We start from the raw sequence: 10,745 nt of genomic DNA, 5'->3' as shown, positions 1-10,745 counted from the left end.
TGGACCGAGGGCCATATGTGAGGATATGTTGAGTGTGATGTGAGAAGGTTTTCAGGCCTTGAGTGTGATGTGAGAAGGCTTTCAGGCCTTGAGTGTGATGTGAAGAAGGCTTTCAGGCCTTAATGTTATATGCCACGAGGTGGCTTGATATTGTGCTTGGGCCGGTAAAGGGGCCCCTCCCCGGAGTCCTGCACACCCCAGTGAGCGCCGTCGACGATATAGTGATCGGGCTGCACGCCGCAGCGATAGTGGATCGGGCTGCACGCAGCAGCAGTTACTATAATGATACTATTGAGAGTGATATGAAAGAGAGAGAGAGCCCGAGGGCTGAGAGTGTTTCTGAGAGTGAGCCCGAGGGGCTGGTAACTGTTTTTGAGATATTGCCCGAGGGGCGAACTTTTATGTGCTCTATCTTGCATATTTATCTTGCCTTTTTATCCTGTTATACTGTGGTATTTTGTGCCCGAGGGGCGGATTTTTCTGTGCTTATAAGCACTAATTATTTTGAAATCGCTCTCGTAAATGTTGAATAGATCATTTTTTTTTAAACCTCTTTTAAAAAAAATGATCTATTCAACATTTACGGAACGATTTCAAAATAATTAGTGCTGATAAGCACAGAAAAATCCGCCCCTCGGAATTTGAGTCGCAGAAGCGGTTCCTGGGGCCTTAGTGATTCCGCAGAAGCGGAACTTTTGCCGCAGAAGCGGTGTCGCGGAAGCGGGTTATTTAACCGCAAAAGCGGATAAGGTCTTGCAGAAGGGTTTTTTAAATTCAATTTTTGTTCCACGAGGCTAAGTTAATGTTTCACCACTTTTTGAGCATTGTGAGAGCTACTTGGGACATTTGAAGGGGGATTCGAAGGAAGTTGACTGGAGGTAAGTTTTATGAGTTAAAAAACATATATTGTGATTATCCTTGAAATTCTTGAGAATTTAGCTAAATTGAAAGAAACTAGGGCTTGGGATTTTAAGATTTTAAATTGGAATTTGAGGGGCCATTTGTGGTCCGAATTGAGAGTTTTGGTGTCTATAGACCTCGTGGCGAGATAAGGAATCCGTGATGTTAAATTTCTTGATTTTCGAGAAGTGGGCCCGGGGCTCGGGTTTTGCAAATTTTGTGAATTTCGATATTTTTTGAGTCTTTTTCGATTGGGGTAATGTTCCCTTAGCCTATTGTAACGTATTCGTTGTGGTTTGATCAGATTTGACGCGCGAGGAGGTCAATTTTGCGAGGCAAGGGCATAGCGAGCTAGGATTTTGGCCGGCTTGAGGTGAGTAATGGATTATAAAATGTATAATCCTTGCTAGGTCCTTTGAAACCACGACGAATTGCAACCTCTATCATACGTGCTATATTGAGGTGAACTATGATGCCTGATTCAGGAGCCGGGAAGCGTGGGATAGGAGTCACACGTTGGGATTCCTAGGTGACTTTTTATGGATTGTGACTTGGGATCCGTCGCCTGAGTGTGAATGATTGTTTTTTGGTTATGTATGAGTTCGCGATCTCCAATTTGTCATCAGTTAATTACGGCTGAGTTGTATAAGTTAATGACTATGAGGTTTCAGCAGTATATTTCAAATTATGAGAGGAAACCAAGTGATAAAATTCTTCTCGCACCTTTATACTTCTCATTCTCCTCCCCCGAGGTCACAGATAATTGGCAACGACAGTCCAAATATGGGGCATCAACAGATCACACAAGTACTTCCAGCGGACGCAGCTGGCCACGAAGAGCCCAATTCCAAATAATGCAAATAAATCATGATAATAAGGATAGTTTCATCGTCAAATACGCGGTAAAATATCATCCATCGGAACGACCAATCACAATCCCCAAGGTGCTCTACTCCACCACGCTGCTAAAAGGCAATGCATTGCAGTCACCTCAATATTAAATACACTATGATGTGCAATCCGGGTTTCAACCTCAGGATATCATTTACATCTTACTCACACTCAAGCCGCAAATCCAGCTTCTCGCTATGCCCTTTAGAGCCAGTCGCAAAATTGACCTCTTACTCTGCGCGTCAAATTGACAAACCACATTTACGAATGATCTTACATATAGGACCCTAATGGTAACATACCTCCCAATTGCCGTTGATAAAGACTCAAAAAAAATTTCGAAATTTCTACATTGAAATTTGCAAACCCGAGACCCCCGGGCCCACTTCCGATAAAGTAAAGAAAATTAACAATCCAATACGTAATCCTTTAATCTCGCAACGAGTCCCCCTATGACACCAAAAATCTCTCAATTCGTGACTACAAATTTGGCCCTCAAATTCAATTTAAAAATCAAATCCCAAGCCCCTAGTTTTCTTTCAATTTAGCTTAACTTCAAGAAATTATTCAAAGGGAATAATTTTCCACAATATTTCGGTTTTTGAAACTTCATAAAATTACCTCCAGTCAATCTCCTTCGAATTACCCCCTTCAAAAATTGCTCCGAAGTAGCTCTCCTACAATTGGCTCAAAGTGGTGAATGAGGCTGTATAATAAATCTTAGCCTTCGTGGAAGCAAATATTGCATTAACAAGAAAAACCTTCTCTTGGCTGGGGGTTCAGACCTATTTTTGTGGGCTTATCGGTCCAGCCGCTAATCTTGGCGCGTGGGTAGGTTAAATAACCCGCTTCCCTTCCACCCGCGAACACCTTCGGGAGTATTTTATCACTTCGTTGGTCTCATCACTATCTTTTTTTTTTTTTGTATATATCTCCTGCTGAACTGCAGCTCAATGTGATTATATAAGTAACTGTTTCTAAAACTCGAAAGCTTACAAACTTCACTAATAGAGCCAGCTTTCTATGACAGAAAAATGTATACGAGTATGTGAAGGACTTGAGGCCGGATCTTTGCCTATGGCTTGAGCACCGAGGTGTCAATTGTGTGAGCAAGTGTTTTGGACTTATATGTTCGGTATCGTCCTTATTAGTGGGAATGACGGTTGGGTAGCTATGTGATGAGTATGTTAGTACTGCGAGATGTATCTATATGACTTGGAAGTGACGAGGAAGTCTGTTGGATGATAGATGAACTATTAGGTGTTTGAATTCCATCGTGATTCGAGGTATAGCCCCGAGTTATGAGCGTGTGAAGGATCTTTTCATGTTTTCTGGTTGTGAGTGAAGTAAAATCCATGTTGCGGGATGAGTTCAGACTCAGGAAGACTAAGTGACTACGGACAGTTTATGACGGTGGAAGGTATACAGAAATGTTATATTGAGGCGAAGCAGGTGGGTTATCTCCTGCGAGTGTTCTGAAGTGGTGTGATCCTTATGTGTATGTTGGAAGATCTCATGTGTAAGTGAAAAGTATGTGTTGAAATTTGAAATTTCAGGTCATTTAAGAGAGTGAGTTCAACTATTGCGGGGATGAATGCGAGATTTATAGAAGATTTACAGTACTAGATGATCTGTGTTTTCACAAACTTATAAATGATTTGAGTTTAATCTCACTATGGTATTGTGGCATCAATAGAGTAGAAGTGTTATGAGTTATTGAGCGTATCTTGATCTATGGCTTCGAGCCAAGTGGGGGAGTCTGCTGTGAGCGGTTGATTGCATAGTTAGGTGCTATGTTGGTTCCAGTTTGGGGCATGCGAGTGAATTAGCTATGGCTAGAGTAAAGGAAAATTTTGACAAAGGTTATATTATGCTTCATGAGGTATGAGAATCACGAAATGTCTAGGGTTGTTGTTGGTAAAGAATGCTCGGCGCATAGAGTAGGAAGTTGCGTGGTTATATTAGGATGAGGATTTATTTTTGCGGTATCGGAGTGCCAATGAGGCACGGGTGGTGCTGTTCGTTAGGTCAAGTAAGTTGCAGTTTGAATAAAGAGTGAATGACTTGCGAGAATAGTTCTAATGTGTTCAAGAGTTTGTATACATCAATTGAGTGCTCTAGAGTTGCATGTGTGGTTAGAAACTGTGTTTTTATTGGAAGAGGTTCAGATTTGTGGTATTTCAATGTTGATTATGGGGTTCTATGTATCAGTATCAGGAAAGTAAAGGCAACGGATTTGGATTCGCAGGAGGTTCTTCAGATTAAAGTATTCGGGGGCGTGATGTTTCTGGTAATATTTGAGAGAGTATTCAGCGGCTTATGGGTCCTAGACAGTGTGGTCTTGTGCTTGGGTCTCATGTAGTGAGCCTGGGATTGAGAGATTGTGGTACTACAGCAAGAGGGAGCATGAAGTTGAAAATGAATCAGAAGGAAAACTCAAATAGATGGAATGGTTTGATAGTAGACCGAATCGGTATGGTAAGGATATGGTCAATTCTTTGTATGTGTTCGAGGTAATGGGTTCTTACAGATATTTTGCAACAATGCTCATGGGCTTTGACGGCTTGCTTAGCTTGGTCTAGTTAGAAGGATTCAGTCCTGACAGTTTAATTTGTGCAAACGAAATTGGGAGAGTTCTTGTTGATTTCTACCGTGGCTGGAGCGGTGCATTTTCTACGAATATGAGAGGTATGGGATGTGTAATGATTTTTCTTCTAGATGGGATCAATGGAAGTTCTTGGATAATTGAGTGCGTAGATGTCTGTGGCTTGGAAGGGAGATAAAAGTTTTCCTGTTATCCTTGGATGTGTGGTATATGCGGCATGTTGTGGAGGATCGAGATTTGCGTGTATGAGGTTTCAGTTCAGTTCTGAAAGGAAGTTCATAACACTCTTAGGCAGCGGGTAGCCTCAGATGATTAAGGAAATGGTATTGTTATTTGGAAGTGATTTGACGAGAGTATAGGTTTCAGAAAAGGGGTAATGTGATTAAGTTGATAGCACTTCGGTAGTATTGCGGCACCTTCTTTTAGATCGACTGGTGATACTCAAGTTTGTTTGGGAGCACAGGGAAATTTGAGAGTATCTAACGTGGAATGATAGGGTATTAGAGGTGTGGCATATATTCAGGCGGCAAAATTGGGATAGGATATGGTGATTCATGTGCCGTATGGACGTGGAGACGGAAGTTCTCATATTTAGGGTATGTTGTGATTGTAGATCGTGTGTACCAGCAGTGTTTAGTGACTACCGAGATTTGGAGGCCCGAGTGGATCTTTCCTTGCTTGGTATGTTAGGTTTTGGATATGATATTGGGGTGTGGACTGGTTGTTCCGTGTTGTGTTATTCTGGACTATTGCGATAAGATGGCGCGGATGGCTATGTCGGGAAATGCCACGGATTGAGTGGCGATGTTCGCCGGATTATGTCCTGTTGGGGATTTTTTTTATATTTCGAAGACCTAGCGGACGGCTGAGAAGGATTGCCTTTCTTATTTGGGGTCTTGTGAGTGAGTGTTCTATCTTGAGTCGGCTTGGTTGGCTCCGAATGGCATTGTTGAGGGAGGTATTGATTTGACCGTTGTTGAGCTTATCAGTGATCTGGGGAGATCTATGAGTTACCTTTCTGTGTTGCGAGATGCTAGGATTTGTTGGTTATAGGCACATATGGTGTGGTTCAATTGGGGTCTCTTAGTGGAATTCGAGCGGGAAGAGTAATTGAGCGATGCTTAGTGATCGGCGTATCGGTTGTGTCCTATCGGGTTGCGTGGCATATGTTATTTGTTGCACCGTGGGTGTAATTATTTGCTTTGGCTCCAGACATCAATTGGGCATGGTTGTAGATTTCGAGCATAGTGACTTGAGGTGTTTCAGGTGGAGCAGTATTTGGATAGGATCGCGCGTTGCAGCAAATCTGTGTGGAAATATGACCTTGAGGATCAAATTTGTGTGTTCTATTTATATGATGTGAGACGGGTTTTCAGCCGTGTGATGTGATGATACGGGTGAGCTTGAGGTACAGCTCTTTCGTTTGGGTCATTTTCATGATTTGAGTATGTTCAGACCGTTTCTTAGCGGTGCACAAATTATGCGAGTTGTGGCTTAGGCCTGAATTGATGTATCATGTCGTCAGAGTGGTGTGTTGGATTCGAGGTGATCGTTGGGGTCATTAATGAATACGAACGGATTTGATTTCAGCTTGTTGGAAGGATAATATCGAGGTTCGGCTCGAAAATTGCTGTGGTAATTGTTAGAGGAGAAATGGCTTCATGAATGGTTGATCTGAGAAATGGTTATTGTTTATTGCGTGTTTCATTCATCGCTGGCAGTATATGAAAGTGTTGGAATGGGACTTAGTTGCTAAGAGGTTTTCTATCGGAATTGGGTTGTTGTAGGCAGCTGCTATGGATAGAAGTTGTCGTTTCGAGTGTTTGAGTTATGTGGTACATCATATGATTGCACCTGAGGTTACAGGTATGGGTTATTACAGCTGGTTCGGGCTTATTCTGAATATGGATGTGAGGTTCTGATCTTGTGTATGATCTCGGAAAGTGCAATGTGGTTCTATGATGTATGGGCTAGGCTGGATTGTGTGATTTTAGTTAAAATGTGATACCGGACCTATATGAGATAGGGTGACGTGGGATCACCCCCGGGTATACGCTCGGTAAGGTTATTCAGCTATTGGTTGGCTTCTAGAACAACTCTGGGTACGTTCAAGGACGAACGTGTGTTTAAGCGGGGGAGGATGTAACGACCCGACCGGTCATTTTGAGCTTTTGCACTTCGATCGCCAGTTCTCGGGCATGACTTGCCCCGTGTTATGTATTGTGACTAATGTAGATCGTTGGTTTTGGTTTCTCAGGAAAATCGGGATGAATTTGAAGGAACAGTCCCAGTTGAAAGCTTCGAATTTGAAAGGGTTGACCAAGGGTTGACTTATTTGTATATGAGCTCGGATTGGAGTTTTTATGATTTGGTTAGCTTCGTTAGGTGATTTGTGACTTAGGAGCGTGATCGGAATTGGTTTTGGAGGTCCGGTGTAGAATTAGGCTTGAATTGGCGAAGTTAGTATTTTGGCGAATTCCGGTTGATAGGTGAGATTTTGATCCGAGGGTCGGAATGGAATTCCGACAGTTGCCGGAGGAGTGGAGGTGGAGTATAGTGGTGCCCGTGTATAAGAACAAAGGGGATATCCTGTGTTGTAACAACTATAGGGGTATCAAATTACTAAGCCACACCATGAAAGTATGGGAGCGGGTGGTTGAGGCTAGGGTGAGGGAGATGACGTCTATATCCGTGAACCAGTTCGGTTTCATGCCGGGCCGCTCCACTACAGAAGCTATCCACCTTGTCAGGAGATTGGTGGAACACTTCAGGGATAAGAAGAAGGACCTGCACATGGTGTTTATCGACTTGGAGAAGGCGTACGACAAGGTCCCAAGGAAGGTGCTATGGAGGTGTCTGGAGGCGAAGAGCGTGCCGGAAGCCTACATCAGAGTGATCAAGGACATGTACGATGGAGCTAAGACTAGGGTTAGGACGGTGGGTGGCGACTCAGACCATTTCCCGGTGGTAATGGGGCTTCATCAAGGATCTGCACTTAGCCCTCTCTTATTTGCTTTGGTGATGGATGCTATAACACGCCATATTCAAGGGGATGTGCCATGGTGTATGCTATTTGCTGATGACATAGTCCTGATAGACGAGGCGAGGGTCGGTGTTAACGAGAGGTTGGATGTCTGGAGGCAGACTCTCGAGTCCAAAGGTTTCAAACTAAGCAGGGCTAAGACAGAGTACCTGGAGTGCAAGTTTAGCGCCGAGCCGAGCGAAGTAGGCAGGGACGTCAAGCTTGGATCTCACGTCATCGCCAAGAGGGACAGTTTCAGATATCTTGGGTCGGTGATTCAGGGGGACAGAGAGATCGACGGGGATGTCACTCACCGTATAGGGGCGTGGTGGTCGAAATAGAGGCTTGCATCAGGAGTCTTGTGTGACAAGAAAGTGCCACAGAAACTCAAGGGGAAGTTTTATAGAGCTATGGTTAGACCTGCCATGTTGTATGGGGCTGAGTGTTGGCCGGTGAAGAACTCCCATGTCCAGAGAATGAAGGTTGCGGAGATGAGGATGCTCAGGTGGATGTGCGGGCTCACCAAGTTAGATAGGATTAGGAATGAAGTTATTCGGGAGAAGGTAGGGGTGGCCCCAGTAGATGAGAAGATGCGGGAAGCGAGGCTCAGGTGGTACGGGCATGTGCGGAGGAGAAGCCCAGATGCCCCGGTGAGGAGTTGTGAGCGGCTGGCGGTGGTTGGCGCGAGTCGAGGCAGAGGGAGGCCCAAGAGGTATTGGGGAGAGGTGATTAGGCAGGACATGGCTAGAATGCGGATTTCCGAGGACATGGCCCTTGATAGGAAAGTCTGGAGGTCTAGTATTAGGGTTGCAGGATAGGGGCGTCTAGAATTTTTCGTACTTCTGTCCCGGGGCTGGGGGGGGGGTTTGGTAGGGCTCTCCATAGATGATCTGTGTATTGTATTGTGCCCCCTTATGGTAGTTACTGGTCGATATATTTGCATGCCATTTTTTTTATGGTTTATGTTTAGATAATTATTTATGTGATTTCTGCTGGAGTTACTAATGCTCTTTTGCTTTTCGTTTTTTGTTTTTGTTTTCCTTTTCCTTTTTCTGAGCCGAGGGTCGATTGGAAATAGCCTCTCTGCCCTTTCGGGTAGGGGTAAGGCCTGTGTACGTATTATCCTCCCCAGACCCCACCTTGTGGGACTATACTGGGTAGTTGTTGTTGTTGTTGTTGTTGTTGTTGTTGTTGTAGCTTCGTTAAGTGATTTGGGATGTGTGTGTAAAATTTCAGGTCATTCGGAGGTGTTTTGGTTGAGTTTTTGATCGAATGCGTGTTTCGGAAGTTTTTGAAGAACTTAGAATCCGGACGCGCTCTTAAGTCCGAAGTCACCCAATGAAGCTAACGGAACTGACGAAACTCCATTTCGAGGTCAATTGCCAAAAAGTCAAACTTGTTCAACTCTTCCAACTTAGTACCCAACTCTCAAAGTTTATTCTTCCAAATCGATTCCAGATAACTTGAAAACTAATACGGAGGATTTACACAAAGCATAATACATCATGCGGAGATACTCGAGCCCTCAAAACACCGAGCGAAGTGCAGATACCCAAAACGACCAGTTGACTCGTTACAACAGTATACGTTATGTTTGTCTTTTTTTGGCTTAATTAATCATTAAACTTAAAATTATATTTTTAATAGCGATAAATATTTATACACTTTTGAGAAGTAAATATATCAACTTAAATATACATTCCATGTTATAATGATAACTGTCATTAATATTTCATACTAGATATTACAATTGATTTTCTAAATTTTCAATGATCTAATATCTTAATTGTATAAAATTTAGTATCTTAACTAAAAAAAAAAAGTTGAGATATTTTCTTACTATTAGTTATAAGTTTATAACCGGTCATAAAATTAACACCAATTAATTTTATACTATAATTTAACTATTTTAGCAAAATAGAAATAGAGAAAGACTTAAAAAAAATGTTTTGATCCTCTGCTTATATATAATAGTAAGTCCATTACCCTTTAGTCAAACACTCTTTTTATTAAAAATTATATATCAAAATTTAAATACACAGTCTAATTAACACTATGATTATATATAAATTATTTTATTGTCCATAATTATTATACTGCTTTACTCAATATCAAATTCTAGAAATACATTTAAAATGATAAGTAACAATTGCATGACAAGTGTACATAGTTTAGTAATATTTATATAATTTTTTAAAGTTTTATGCGTATCGATTGGGTATACGCGCATAACGCGTATTCTATCTATATCTATACTACATTAAAAGTACGAAAACCCTTAACAAAATATACTTCGTCATTGTTACCCCTTTTAAAAACGAGTTAATACTGGACAATAATCATTTAATTATTTTCCTAATATATAGGAATAGTCATTTAATTTTTTCCTAATATTTAGGAACATAATTAGTTTCCTAATATTTAAAATTCTGCAATCTATTAAAATATAATTATTAAATATTTTCATTTTTAAACTATGTACGAAGTCCGCGAAATATCGTTCGCCTCTATTATTTGAATTTGAATAAGGTAACTATCTATTATTTGGACGCTATAAGTTAGATACCCTATAAGCAAATGAAATTAAATAATATAAATTTTAATGATTTTAGAGAGAGATATATTACTCCATCAAGTATAAAATTAACTCTGAAAAGAATTACTCTAGCAAATATAAACCAATTATGACAACTTTATTACAGTTTTTTGTCATAGATTTTATTTTAGACGTATTAAATCATATTTTGTAACTTTCTATAGTGCGGACAATTATTTTAAGATATATAAAATTTGATATGGTCCAATTGTCACTTTTTATAGGTATCGTGTATCACTGATCACATTTTGCGAGTAACTTTTTAAATAATGTCATTTGTAAAAAGCTATATATGTCGTTGTGCATGTTTAAAGAGTATCTTCAATTCTAAGCCACTAAATTTTATTAAGATCAGAAAACTTAAGGAACCTTGCAAGTGAAGGAAAAAAAAGGAAACAATATTCATTAAACATGGCTTGAAATATAACTTCTGTTCTTTGATGTTAAAACTTTAAGTAATACGATGGATAGTTAAAGAATATTAAAAATGTGATTTTGTGAGACTGAGTAATCACTAAGATTGAGAAAATAAAAAATACCCAAGCATCCTTAAGTAAATACAAAATTAAATAAATAAAATTTCATACCTAACCGTAAGGGCGAACCAATGAAATTAATCGTCTAAAGTCAAACTATAATAAGAGGCCTTAGAATTATTTCATAAAATTCATGTATTAATATGATAAGTTAAAAGAATTTACTTTCCTATTTATAGATCAATCAAAAGAGAC

This window comes from Nicotiana attenuata, unplaced genomic scaffold (assembly GCF_001879085.1).
Source record: "Nicotiana attenuata strain UT unplaced genomic scaffold, NIATTr2, whole genome shotgun sequence".
NCBI lineage: Eukaryota > Viridiplantae > Streptophyta > Magnoliopsida > Solanales > Solanaceae > Nicotiana > Nicotiana attenuata.
This window is presented reverse-complemented; position numbering follows the sequence as displayed.